This window comes from Oreochromis niloticus, linkage group LG12, assembly GCF_001858045.2.
Source record: "Oreochromis niloticus isolate F11D_XX linkage group LG12, O_niloticus_UMD_NMBU, whole genome shotgun sequence".
NCBI classification, from domain to species: domain Eukaryota; kingdom Metazoa; phylum Chordata; class Actinopteri; order Cichliformes; family Cichlidae; genus Oreochromis; species Oreochromis niloticus.
The window spans coordinates 17,327,000-17,340,194 of record NC_031977.2 but is presented as its reverse complement, the minus strand read 5'-3'; the positions used below and the strand labels follow the sequence as shown (position 1 = coordinate 17,340,194).

The following is a 13,195-nucleotide window of genomic DNA, read 5'->3' as shown; positions in this document are numbered from 1 at the left end:
TTAATGCTGCAATTCCAAAACTATGCGTTCAGCCTACAGCCACAGTAGGAAAAAAGGGGCTCGAGCTAACTTTTTCTGCAGTATTTTCTTTCCTATGTGCCTTTTTGTGTACCCTTCCTGCTGAGCATGATCAAGCCTTCGATCTATTGTGTATTCTTCTTTTAGATAACTGCAAAGCACAAGCCGCATTCAAGGCACAGCAGTAGGTCTCAAGTAAAATGTTTCCTCCTACGTCCACAGCAGTAATCCTTCAGATTGGAGTGCTCCTAAAGATAGCAGCGAAACACCAAAGAGTCTGCTTGTCACACTCTCTTCAGACACGCTCAGAGGTAGATGACTCAATCTGAACAAAGCCTGTGATTGGCTGAACCGAAGCATGCTATTATGGTGCATTTGGAGGTTTTCACCCCCTCAGTAATGACAGGCACATTTACATGCTACATATAGTGTATATCTAATCCCTGCTATTAGCATTAATGGTGTGCATGGGCGCATGTGTGCCCCGTATTTGAATAGCGTTAACAACCACATTTGACTTTTTTTTAATGGCGATTATCCACAAATTGTTCCCTGTATGTACGTGTTTAAAGAATCTATATATGTCAGTCAGCACACAAGTTTAAAAACAAAGAAAATATACACACATTAGAACAAGTGTAATGCTTTTTGGATGCAACATGACTACAGAATGTTGTTAGAACAGTGCATCTTTTAGGGTAAGGAAATTATACAACAAAACACGCACATGTGCTGCTGCACATAGTATAAAACCAACGCAATGTGTTGGTCACTTTACTCTGTGCACCATATGACCCAATCATAGCACTTCTGTACAACAGGAAACAATTAAGCTCCAATGAGCTGCTCAAAATCCTAAGGGATGACTTCCTGTGTGGAATGATGGGTAATTCAAGACAGAAGCTGCGCTGAGATTAAACACTTCCTCTCTGGCAAACAGCAGTCTGTAACAGCCCCACTCACTGATTAGCTACTTAAAAATAATTCACTGCAAGGTATTGTTGTCTGTCTGGTTAGTGAATCGATATGCAGCCACATCACCTGCAGGTTTTTTGGCTTCTTTACCATCCAGCATATATTACTATATAACACTGCAATATCATACTCATATCGATAAAGAAAAGCAAATGAAAAGCTCATTGCATTACATTAGCCATGCATCTCAGGTATTAGTGTGTATTTCATGTATTTTTTTTTTCTGCCTGTCATGGCATATGGAGTGAGGACACCTTACCGTGTCACGCCACATGTCGCATGTAAAATGCCTGCAAACAACTGTTAATGGACAAATAAATATATGTCTTGTAGAAGGACTCTGGTGTCTGCACAGCAAGTTTTGAAGTTTGCGAAGGAACATTTTCATTGCTCGGTCTGAATGTTTCTGTGAATATCTCAAGTCCTCAGATGATCTCTGGCGTGTAAGGGTGTGGGGGAGTGGGGGTGGCAGGGAAGGAGACGGAGAACAAGTTAGAGAGCCACCGTAATGACATCCTCAGTGACAGGGAGAATGGGCAAAGTGAGACACAATAGTCTTAACCAATCAGACTGCCTGCCTCCCCTCAGGCCCCCTCTCACCAACAATAACGCCTTTGTGTGAGGCTGCACTCCACTCGTGTGTTCGCACACACACACACACAGACCGCAGCATCCTACACTTTCTCAGATGGTCACAAAAAGAGGTGGGTGAAGGAGAGCAGCACATCTACAACAACTTCATGTATGTGTATACAAAACTGCCAGAATTAATGTCTTTTAGCTAGCTAGAAACCTGGCTCTCTGTGTATGTGTGTGTGAGTGCGTGTGAGTGTGTATGTGCATTTCCCTTCAAGCCCAGGCACATGACTGCAGCTGCCCCCTCACTCCCTCATCTAAAGCAGCACCCCTCCTTGGTGTGGGTGAGAGGTCACACAAAGTGGCATTCCTCTCGGTCTGAGAGCGAGCAAGCACTGAGCAGAGGGGGCAGAGGGAAAGAGAGAGAGTAGAAAACACCAGGGGTCAAATAAGCAACAGAGCGGGGCAGGTAAAAGATGAGGAGCACGGGGCATTCGTGAGTGTGTATTTCAGTGCGTGCATGTGAACATTTTGTATGCCTGTGTGCTGAAATGGACCAGTAAACAGAGGACCCTTGTGGCTCTTCTTTGCTTCATAAACACAGCTGTTTGTTTAGTCTGAGCTGCCCCAAGGGACAGACACACAGACAGAGGGATAGACAGACACATTTATATCATTTATTCATGTCTGTATCCATACTTAAGAGACAACGAGCATAAACAAACAGCAGAAGTGCAGCATGATTATTTTACAAAGCCTGGTGCAAAGAGATAAAACTGGGCAGAAAGAAAAAGACTGTAAAAAGCAGCTGGCTTCCATGCTTTTGAATGTTTAGTGTGAAACATGTAGCGCATTGATGTGCTTATATAAAGTTCAGAATCTTTTCAAACCAAACACTTGAAGAAGTATAACAGTTTTAGAGCCTGGCCAAGAGTGGAAGGGCTAGGTTGAAAGTTTTTACCGACACACTGCTACGATGTTTAGATTGTGTATGAATCAGTGACGATCTACAGCTGATCCATTCAGTTTAGCTTTACAGCTTTAGCAGCAGTGCGTCAGGTGCTAGCAGGAGAACTAAAGTAGCATGAAGGAAGCTAAAAGGTGTAACAGGGTGGACGTATTTCATTGGAGCTCCACCGACAGCTTTTATTTGTATCTTTACAACAGTTTTTGATTTGTGGTTAAGTGAGCTTCCTCTTTCTTTTAAACTTGATCTCACTGTCATATTTCATACAATACTTGTTGTACGGAAGGCTTTGCTAAAGTTACAGTAACATAATCTGTTATTTTTACACATTAACTATCTATAGTAGGCTCCACTTCAGACACAATGTGTGTGACGAGCAGTAAAAAGTGGTACCCTCAGACTGAGGGCTCAAACATGCTTCTGTTGTGGTCGTACGGAGAGCTCTACCGTTCGTCTACATATATATATTTATATATATATATATATATATGTATAATCTTTGATGTTTGTTTGCACTTCTGCTGTTTGTGTCAAACGTCGCTCCCTTGCCTACTGCAGCCAATTAGCGATCGGCATAGCCTCATGCATGCATGCTGCATGCTGTTGGGTTTTTGGAAGACGGCACGCAAGCGTGCTTGCGTAGGTGGAAAACTGTTCAAAAGGACACAACTGCGGTACCATAAATTAAGCATGAGCATCACCGTATATAACAGCAGTTTGCAGCAGCCTGATGACTTTCACACTGAGCTGAAAGCGACACTAGTGCGTAATCTATCGGGTGACTAACACAAATACATTATCTACTTTTAATTTCATATACTTTTGTTTTGTTGTCATTCATTATCCTACTAGTAAATACCATCAATCCTCTTCAGGTTATCCAATTCGCGGTCGTGTGGGGGCTGGAGCCTATCTCGGCTACTAATAAATACCAATTCAGAAAATATTTATTTGCTACATTAAATTTTTGAATGTTGAATGTGAGCCTTATGCATAAAAGAAAAAAATTCCAGGCTGTGACGATAACAGCTTATTAATTTAATGCTGTTATAAGACTGTGGCTCGGTATCTGTAGCTATCTTAAGGCTAAAGATACTGTAAAAGTCGGATTGGTGAATCTCTCGTATCCATCCGTGCAATACAATTCATCAATCCAGTGTAAAAAAAAATAAGTAGAGATGAATGCACTAAATTTGATGAAAACATTTGTAAATGCCAAAATGTCTTTTATCGAATTATGTGTCGTGAACACTGTAACCTCCTTTTCAGAAGCACACACACCCCCAACCTTCTGACAGGCGCATCCTAGACAGCTGATGGGCCCCATCAGATTTCACTGACAAACACACTTGCAGTGAGACACAGTGAAAGTCAATACTCTTCGCCTTCTTCCCTTCTCTTCCTTTGACTCCCCGTCTCCTTCACTCCTCTCACCAAACATCCGCATCTATTCCTGTCGGACCTCCTCTCAAAACCACAGAATACACTCCTCCTCACACAGACACACAGACACACAGACACACACACACATACACACACTGACTAACCACAGAGGCAGAGGCATGATGGAGCCACACTAACAAAGCAGCCACCGGGAACACATGATGCTGTGACTCAACATCATCCGTGCCTGCAGAGGACATCAAAAATGGCCGCCCTCCAGATCATCCCACAGTCAAGTGAGTCACAGTCAACCGCTGTGCTGTCGCACAAATCAAATTCAGGCCTGTACAGTTTGCTCTTGATGTTTATTGCAATCTGTTCTTTTTGAAGACCTCAATGAATAAAAAAGGGCAAACAATGTCAAAATGATGTATTACAATTATGTTTTTATAAACAAGTCATAACTGCCAGTTGAGTTTACAACTATTCAACAGTGCAGTAATAAATATTTGATGCTTTTGATAAAATTATAGCCTGGATCAGTCATCAGTAAAGAGAGATTACACGATCTCTCGTTGGTTTGTCAGTCAATATCTACATTACACGGACCAACCTGATGCTATAAAAAACAATGCTAAGTTGGTAATGGAACAGTAGAAGTCTACTAAGGTTCTGCTATTAGGCTGAAGCCCTCTAGAGTGAGAAAAACAACAATGACCAAGTGGCATAAAACCACGACAGCTTTGTAAAACTTAGTGATATTGGCCACAGCAGCAAACAACAGCAAATTTGAGGTAAACATAAGCTTATTATAACTTATTTTAATTTCAGGACTGATATTCCAGGAGGTTTGAATTTTGTTCTTTTTATGACCCAAATGAGGTTTTTACACATGAGAACCACAAATATTGGTTTAGACATTGTACATGTTCTCATTACTAGAAATACTCTGGTTTAGGTGAGAGTACTGCCTTACTAGAGGATTCAAATAGCAGGACAACCAGTCACTCGCTGTGAATTCACCAGATTATTAAATGGTAAGCATACTGGCACTTAAACAGCACTTGTAATGGAAGACTCAAAGCACTTTTTTCACAACCACTCACAAACACATTTATAGTGGACTTTATGTTATGCCTTTAAGGGCTTGCTGGCCAAAAGTCCGTTTCTGTCAACTTGGATCCCAGTGGCAAATTATGGTAAACTGGTAAATGGTAAATTACATCATCAGAAGATGCGAGGGTCAGTGCAGACACATGACTGTCAGTTTTTTGTGACCGCGTAGAGCTGTCCGTGCCAACTTTTCATTATAATGCACCAACCAAGCATCCGCCACAAGCAGCAGACTTTAGAGAAGTATAACAGGAGTGACTGATGAATGATGTCCATTTCCATGTCTGCAACAGAGTATAACCTAGGCTTCATTGACCTAGGCGGAGGGGCAATTTGGGGCTGGGTCGTGCGACGTGCAGACTGACCATCAACCACCAACCTTTTAACTAGTAAATGACCTGCTCAAAACTGTGCAATCAAATATCTTTTACACTGATACTGGTATAGTTCATAGATCTACATCAGCCATATGCAAAAGGCCAATGCAGAGGCCTAAGTTTCCTCTCTTCCCTCACCTGCTTTCCCGTCTACACTACCCAATCCAAAATATGATGCAAAAAGATAAAACATTGCAATATCACAGGTTTTGCATTTGAGAGCCAGCAGGTTAAATTAATGGAAGTTAATGTTTAATTGTAGCTTCAGAGAGTTCTCTCATGCATCTCTGTTGGGTAATGTCACGCTGTTTGAAAAAGGCTGAAGCCTCCACTGATTAATATTTGCATTTTTATGAATGATTCATTATCAGCTGTATCTTTAAAAGACCGAACTTGATATGTTTGTTTTGTTTTGGGTTTGTTTTGTTTTTGGAAAATATAAAAATATATTTGCCAAAAAAAAAAGGCAACGCAACATGCCTTCATGTTCACTGGCAGATGCTGCCTGAGTGACCCACTGGCATTTCTTTGAGTGTAGTTGCCTCAGGTCTTTATTAAAATGTACCTTCAGCTAGACTGCCTATTATAGCCGCCCTGCATCAGACTTAAGAGGAAAAGCAACCCACTGGGACTGGATACAATAGTGAATGAATAGGTCTTGACCTTTAGGACAGATTGAGAAGATGGTATGTGTGTGTCTGATTGAGAAATTAGCTACAGTTCCAACCAAATGGTCAACACAAACACACACACACATGCGCGTACACAGACACCAAATCCAGCCCTGAGGCTAAGAAAGCAAAGGCCAGACTCCAGTTGTCTCAACCCTGACCCACTCTCACAAACAAACAATACAGCACACACACACAGGCAGACACACACACCATACACACACGAACACACACACACAGACACTAGGGCTTATACAACTGTGGAGTTCAGCTATCACCTCGACTTCTGAATGTCCAGCAGGGTCAAAGTTCATCTCTTCTGCTGCCAGCCTTCAGCGCTCCTTTGTGTGGCTGTGTGTGTGTGTGTGAATGTTTGTGTGTAGCATTTACATGTACTCACTAGGAGTGACCTTGCAGAGTCATTCATTGTGGATACACTGCAGCACCAGCACTACCGCAGAGCTTATTAGGGAGCAGTCTTCCTTAGTGTGTGTGTGTAGATGTGTGTGTGCACTTGTGTGTGTGTGTTGTAGGGACAGACAATCAGTTTCTGGGGATTCATCTCACTTCTGATAATAAGGCAAATGATTAAATTTTAGTAGGAAGACTTGGCTTGAGGGTTAGGGTTAAGCAAGCAGTAGTTATATCCAAAGGAAATTAATGATAGTCTGTGTTATGATGAATGTGAGCACGAGCGTGCCTGTGTTTGGAGGGAGAAAGGCCGATGAACAGATTGTGTTTTGTCTGGACTTTCTTCAGATTTGAGAGATACTGAAGAGCAGATCAGAGTTTAGACGCGAGGAGACGAGCCTGTGTGTGCGTCAGTGTGTGTGTCTGTGTGTGTTTCAAGTGTGCACGGGGTGTGTATGGGGGGTCAGACACAGATGGACAGCTGGTGTTTCAGCGGTGCTAAATCACTCACCCCTCCCCAGCATGCGAGCACACATGCACACAAACACATTCACATGTCCCATCCCCCCATCCACTACAGGGAAACGCCCCTTAAAGCATTCCCGATCCGTACTCTCAAAGACAGCACAGTGAGGGCACACACACTCACACACACAGACACACACACACACACACACACACACACACACTGAAAATAAAAGCCTGGGTCTTTGGACCACAGTGACAGTCACCAGAGAAAAAAGGTCCAATATGACAGGTGGGTCAGGCCATATTATAGGTGATCATTTCATGTTCATACATATTCATAAATCAGTCAGGGGGTGCTCTCTGTGGGTAAGCACGATGCTATACGCTCAAGCTGACGCGCGCGCACACACACACCCATACACACTCCTATTTTATGAGCTCATCAAGTCCCTCAGGTCACCAACCGCCATTTCAGCCAGGGATAAAAAAGCTCACATCAAAAGGCAAACCATTTCACACACACGCATGTGCACGTACTGCATGCACACACTTGGCGTGGCGACTGTGGCAGCATTAATTTCCTTGTGAATGCACTTGACTAACACATAATAATCCCAAACACTGCTGGGAGACCACCAAGCAGCAACATACACACACATAGCCAGGAGGACCACCAAGCAGAGGGGCTGTCAAGACAAGATAAGTGTGTGTCTTACCGTCGAGCTTTCGCGTGCACCCACTAATACACGCGCACACACACACACGCAGACACATATACACACAACAACAACACAAGGCCTGGTCTGGACTCCTGGAAAAGCTCTGGCTTATCTCTCCCCACAGATAGTGAAATGGATTAAGAGCCACATTTGGCACGTCCAGGGAACTGGACAGATAACCAGGAAAACACTCTCTCTAACTGCAATCGCTGTTCAACATGATTTGTGTGTATGTGTGTGTGTGTGTGTGTGTGTGTATAGAAGAGATAGTAAAAGAGTGGATGCATTTTAGCTAGCGCACGCTCCCCCATGTGAAGGCATCGGACCGCTAACTGCATGTCAGTGTGTGTTTCTAAGTGTGTGTGCGCGCGAGAGGAGTGTGTGTCTGGAGGAGTGATGCAGTGGTTGACCCAGGACCCAATCCATTAAAACACATACATTCATCTTCCAAACACACACAGCGCGCCCAGACAAAGAGCCGTGTGTGAGAGGACGTTCAGCATGTGTGTGATGTCAGCTGGAGACAGAGAAGGGGAGCCCATCATATCCCGTTAATGTGTGTTTGGGTCTGTCCTCTGACACACTACGCTTCCTCATTGACTTCCTCGGTTATGGATGCTCGCTATGAAGATGATAGGTGGATGAAACTCCCCTTTCCCTTCCCTTTGAAACAGGCTAACTCTGCTCTTTTCTCGTGCCTTTGCAGCCATGTTCACTGCATAATAAATAGCATTTTATAGAGAGCGGTAAATAAATCCAGGCCATTATTGGTCATCATTGACAGACGTGGAGTCAAATGAATATAACATTTAAGCCTATAAAATGTGATGCACTGCACTGTGCACTGTGGCATAATCAATGCCAGCGATGGATCTGTGCGGTATTTAAATTTTACACTGTGAATATGGACAATCATATAAAATGGTCAGGGGTAAATACAAATACAAGGGATTGCAAGCACAGCCTTTGTTGACATTCTGCCACGTCTCTAGTGTAAAAAGCCAATTTGCATAACTCGGATTTCTCTTTTTAGGCTGCTGTTTTTGGGGTTTGCAAAACGACAGCTTTCCCACATGGAATAACCTAAATTTTTAATGTTATTACAAGTCAGCAGAGAGAAGAGAGGAGAAGGGGCTGTTCAGACGGCAGATTCTTAGGCTGCTACAAAAGAAAGAACGGCTAAAAAACATAATTTCCATCTGTTTCTTCGCACCATTCTACATGTTTGCCTTCTTATCTGTCTGTCTGTCTCTTTCCCTCTCTGTCTATTAGAGTCAAATCTCTGTCTTAATGGGCTTCTATTGTATCCTGCCTCTCCCCCTCCTCTATTCACCACACTACCACACGCATATACACACTCCCTCTGAGGAGGCCCCTTAACCAGGCTCTCCATATGCCTGACCCCCACCTCCTTTCTCCTCCTCCTCCTCGTTCCACGACCCCCTTCCCCTCTACCCCTCTCTCTTGCTCACACTCTGGCTTCTGCTCTGTTGCTGCTGCTGCTGCTGCCCCACGCTGCCATCTGCTACAAGACAACAGAGGGTGAAAGAGAGAGAAAAGCACGATGAAAGACAGTGCTTGGAAAGAGGAAGACATAGGGGAAGAAAAGCTGGAGGGGGAAAAGTGTGGAAAGAGAGATTGATTAAAAGAATAGAGGGAGAAAGCATATATGTGGACACAATACAACAGAGAGGAGAGAGGCTGTCCATCTGCTCCCCCTCACCTCCCGTCCCCCTCCTGACTCACAGCCTCACGTACACCACAAAGAGAGTATTTAACCTCAACACACACATACAGAAAAAGAGTGAGACAGAAAAAGCAGCCCGGCCTCTCTCTTTAACCCGTTCCTCTCCACTGAGCCTGCCTGTATTACACCCTTGGGGTGGCAGGTGATGGGTAGATGGAGGGAAAGGATGTAAGGGGGAAAGAGAGGGGGAGAGGGATGGTGGGGGTGTGATTGAGGGACAGAGTGCAGGGGATGAAGGGTTGAAACTGATCTGAATCAACACCAACACATCCTCCACAACCCTCCTCTCCCCTCCCCAAACCTCAAACCTCAATAGAGACCAGCTTGCTGCCCGTGTCACTATGACAACCCCTGTCAATCATACTGTAGCAGTGGGCTTCCCAGTGGGGGCCGATGGCGCTAGATTAGGAATGGCTGCTAAAAACATCACAGCGCCGAGCTCAGCTCATTCAGCTTACTAATGGATGTAAACACTGAAAATTTTCAGAGGCCTGTTCATACTTTATTTACAGAAAAGCTCAGACAAGAATACACATCCTGAAGACAACTACTGGAAATTGTGGCTGTAAATCACACTGAAATCTGCCAGCAACAAAGAAATGACCATGAATTTCTTTTCCAAGCCAGTGTTCCAATTGTTGGAAAAACACAAGTGTAGAGCAATCATGTTGGCGAGCAATCTTTATGTAAACCGTTATCACCAATTGCAAATATCTATAATCAACCAAATACTTAGAGAGGACTAGAACGATCCAGCAATTCATTAAAAAAAAGTATAAAACAAAACCTTTTCCCATAAAGATATCATGAATGAATGTGGAACTTGCCAAAGCCATTTTCACACATGAAGTCTGGACAATTGTAAAGTTACAAAGTTTTATTTCACATGTAATACACAACACTACTGGAAATGCTTTGTTTGTTCGGGTTAGCGTTAGCATTACTGCCTGGATAGGTCACTCATGGGGCGACGCATGACACCCACTCACTCCCAGTTTATTTAGAGAACAATCTGCTTGCTGAGTTATGACTTATCAACCTGCCAGCAATACATTTTTTAATTCTAAGGCTCTACTACATCGACCGAGGCGCTCATTGAATTGTCGTGTTGCAGGGTTTCATTATGCACCACATTACTAAGACAAGGGGCACGGCACTGTCAACTGGAGATTTCACCGGAAGCAGTATATGTACTGAATAGTGTCATCGGAAAAAGTTGATCCTTGCATACTAATTGATACTAAAAATAACAATCAGCTGAAATACTCATTTGCAACAGTATCGATGCCAGCGGCACCGGCTTTGCCTCCTCCAGCTGACGGAGAACTTCATACAGCACCTCTGCAGATAGACAGGCATGCAGCAGCTGAACACGTGAATACATGAACACTAGCAAAAAAATTAGCAAAGCAGCTTAAAGTCTTACACCCCCAATCTTTACGAAGAGTTTCCTGAGGTTAGTAAAGCTCTCATTTTAACAACAGAAAATTGCTAAACAATAATCAGAAGTTTTTCCCTGGCCAATTTAACTATTAGCAATTATATGACAGCCATATTAGCCAAAATAGTTAGGTTATGATAAGGTAGCGGCTAAAGTAGCAGCTATTGCTAATGCTAGCGGCAAACTTTATTCACAGTCCTGCCTATCAGTGTGTAAACTACTACTAAAGTACTATAACTACTGCTACGAAACAGTGATAATTTGACAGGGTAATAGAATTATTTGTGTCTAATAAGTGTCATGTTATGAAAAGTCTACAGGCAGCTAGACAGAAACAGTGCTCAGCAGCTTTGCTCAGCAAAGAACTAAGATACCAAGTAGTCAGAAGCAGAGGAATAAATGAAACAGGGCTGTAGCTGATTACATTTGACTGGACCATCATTTGTTCTAATATATGTATATTTTTAAAATGTGCCTCTTAATTTTGGAATATAAATGTCATGACGAGTACCAAATATTTTCACGGGTATCGGTATCAAGTTTGAAATTCTACCGTTGTGACATGCCTACTGTCGATAGAAATTAAAAAATTTGTTTTCTTTGTGTTTATTCTCACTTCTCATGACACTCCACTTGTAAGCTAAACACTTAAAACTACAATACAGCCTTTAAACACATCATAAAAGCTAAAATCAACAAAGATTTCTTTTTTTTTTTTACTAAAGATATTTCAAACAACCCTTCGCCATATTAAAAACTAACCTCATATGCACTCTAGTCTGCGGTTTTGTCTATTTTCTGCTGTCTTCTTCCTGCCATATGATCGTACTTATTTCTGCCACTCTTGCCCTCGCAGGTGCTGTACCACACTGCTTGACTGCCATAAACTAAACTTTTATTGAAAACAATTTCAATAAAAACTTCTTTAATAGCCTAACAATACCTCTGTAGCTAGCAGGGTGGCCGATAATTCGATGGCGACTAGCCTGAATGCGCGAACCCTTTCAAGTAGAATGAAAGCCCCAAATAGCTGAATACTGCACTGTTTTTCACTGCCTTACTCTAAATCCATCTACTTGAGAAAAATGAGAAAAACATCCCAACAGGTGACGATATCATGTTCATCTTGGCGCAGACCTCGCTTGAACCTTGACCCAAAGCGTTTACTAAATGGAGACTAGGCAGGACTGTTATTGACACTGATGAAAAAACACCAATCACAGGCGCCTCTCACGAGCCAATTAAGAGCCGAAGCCACAGAAGTGAGGCACAGCGGAGGAAAACACGACACAACATCATGTTGACAACATGACGCCTTTACTCCTGCTTGGCCTGTCGAGCTCGGTGACATCGAGATGGCTGTCAGGTTTGGACACACACACCACTGTGTAGGTCAACACACACTGCAAACACTAGATTCCCCCAAGGACCTGTACAACACCAGTATAGTGTGTAGAGGGTGTGATGGAAGCAAGAGGAGGGGGGCGGCGTTGAAGGCACTGACCCACAAAAGCTGATTTCATTAAAGGGAAGGAGAGGAAAGGAGAGGAGAGGAGACAGTAAAGGTCTCTGTGTATATGACCACAAATGGAGAGAGCAGACGCCAGCTGTCACTTGCTTATGTCAGCCCTATTCTCAGCTCTTATGTGAGTGTGTGTTGTGTGCTTGTATGTGTGTCGCTGTGTGATCTCAGTTAGGCTGGTTTCAATTACGGGGCAAACTTTGACCCCATGTAACCAAGTCGGGAAGGGAGCTACCGAGAAAGGTGTGTGTGAGAAAGGGAGTGGTCAACTCAGAGATCTCGAGAGTGAGAGAAGCCTTTTTTTTCACTCAATAAAGCTCAAACTTGCATCACAGTGTCATGACTTACCCTTTTTCTGGGTGGCCCTCGTTCTTCTTCCTTCGGGCCCGCCCCGCCCCTCCTCCACTACCTGTTCGCCCCTGCCGTCCCCCTTTGCCCTCTCCAACTGGAGGTCTGATGGTCGTCCGGATCTCCGGTGGGCAAATGTAGTTCTCAAGGCTCTTTGGGGGCTTCTTGGTGCGCTTGGTGGTCTGTATCTTCAGTTTTAGACTTCCTTCCTGGAAACTTGCTTCCTTGATGGAGAACTCCTGCTCCTCCATTAGCCCGTCCCCCTGCTCCTCTAACCCCTCACCTTCACTGATGGCACCGTTAATCACATCATCGCTGCGTGCCAACCCGATGCCTCCTGCTCCTTCTTGGTCCCCTTCATTTGGCCCCACCCTACCTCCCTGAAGGTCAGCCTCTTTGGGTCGGGCTGAGCCAACCAGATCCCTTTGCTCCATCCACTCTCCCACCAGAGCCAGTCAG

At 43.7% G+C, this 13,195-nt stretch overlaps 1 protein-coding gene across 1 annotated transcript in view; it reads right to left on the bottom strand.

The window, feature by feature from the left end:
• The window catches only part of setbp1 (SET binding protein 1), a 31,060-nt gene extending 18,185 nt beyond the window's left edge, over positions 1-12,875 (bottom strand). The window contains exon 1 of the mRNA XM_019365763.2: positions 12,737-12,875. The gene's annotated coding sequence lies outside the window, so the exon portion shown is untranslated. The remainder of the gene's footprint in view (positions 1-12,736) is intronic.
• Between the last annotated feature and the right edge of the window lie 320 nt (positions 12,876-13,195).